A 1,607-nucleotide genomic window follows, 5' to 3' on the forward strand; every position below is an offset into this window, starting at 1 on the left:
GACTTTATATGCTCAGCTCAATAATAGGAGCTATAGAATAAAATGAGACCAGGGTGGAGATATAGCATCTGAACTACTGAAGGTTAATCCATCCAGATGATGCAGTATTATGTAGAAAGACATTGAACAATAAAAGATGTTAAAAGCCAAAAGTTTGGTCTTAAAAATGTGTTTTCTTGGGGCAGCTAGGTGGCACAGTGAGTAGCACTGGCCATGGAATCAGGAGGACCTGAGTTCAAATCCAGCCTCAGACATTTGACACACTTACTAGCTGTGTGACTTTGGGCAAGTAAGTCACTTAACCCCAATTGCCCTGCCTTCCCCCATCCAAAATAAAATGTGTTTCTTTTGGTTAAATATCCTCTTAGAAATACATATTTTTTGCATTTTGATGAGAAGGCAGAGAAGGGGGTTTGGCAGATCCCAGGGACCTGTATCCAGCAGCTGAAGAGCCTGAGAAGCTAGCAATCTGGGCCTTAGCAACCAAAGCAGCTGGGATTAGGGGGCAGAGAGGAGGAGTCCTGGTCTTGGCTTTGTTGGAGGTTGGGTTTCAGCTGTGGACATGTCCCAAGCAGTAAGAAACAGGAAGATGGTTGATTATTCAATTTCAAGAATCTGATGGTGCAGATGAAGATTATGGAAGAGATTCAGCCCTTCTAGCTAAGAAAATCACATCATCACCCTTAGTGGCTAGACACAAGAAGCAGTCTGGGAAAAATTCACAGGATGATAGTAAGGACTCTGAAGAAAAAGATGTGAAAACCAAGAAGGATGATTCACACTCACTAGAGGATAATGAAGATGAGAAAGAAGATTACAAAAATGTTCACCAACAGCATCAATCAACATCCAAAGGAGTTTCCAAGTTGCGAAAGATGTTCATGAATGAGAAGAGGAAGACGAGGCACCACTCCAGACGGACTCCAGCAGTGATGAAGATTTCCTAATGGAAGGTGATAATGGTAATTATTATGGAAGTTCAAAAAAGAAAAAAAAACAAAAAAAATGATGAAGAAATCCAAGACAGAAAGGAAAGAAAAGAAAATGGTCAAACCCAGGTTAAAGACTACAATGACACTAAATACAGTAAAGGGAAAAGGAAAAGTGGGCTAGCCCAACAGCATCAAAGGCATCAAAGGAAAAGACTCCTCCTTCCAAAGAAGAGAAAGAGGAGTCAGAAAGTCCTCCAGATAGGAAAAAGTCTGTCAGCTTTCTTCCAGAAAAGTCTGGAAATGAAAGATCTGAAGATGAAATGCAGTCTGGAGAAGATGAAAAAAGTGATAAAACTATCACAAAGTTTTGTGATTGTTTTTTGTTTTTGTTTTTTGAGAGGGAAAAAAACACACTTAGGGTTAGAACATGGTTTGGGCTGTGGCTTGACTTATAGGCTTTGAATGTTTTACCTTCTTCCATTTTCTTTCCCCTCCCCCACTGTTGAGAGATAATATGCCTCCTTTTTCAAAAAAAGAGAAAACTTCAGTCTTTTAAAATTACCATTGTTTGTTGGCTACTCTACCTCTCCCAACCTCTAGTGAAAGCCATGACAAAATAGTCAATGAATTTTTGTTATTATTCAGTCATGTCTTACTCTACTTGACCCCGTTTGA

At 39.6% G+C, this 1,607-nt stretch overlaps 1 pseudogene; it reads left to right on the top strand.

The window, feature by feature from the left end:
• The first annotated feature begins 562 nt into the window (after window positions 1-562).
• Window positions 563-1,387, top strand: LOC118846851 (annotated as a pseudogene).
• Window positions 1,388-1,607: the final 220 nt, after the last annotated feature.

This window comes from Trichosurus vulpecula, chromosome 4 (assembly GCF_011100635.1).
Source record: "Trichosurus vulpecula isolate mTriVul1 chromosome 4, mTriVul1.pri, whole genome shotgun sequence".
Lineage (NCBI taxonomy): Eukaryota > Metazoa > Chordata > Mammalia > Diprotodontia > Phalangeridae > Trichosurus > Trichosurus vulpecula.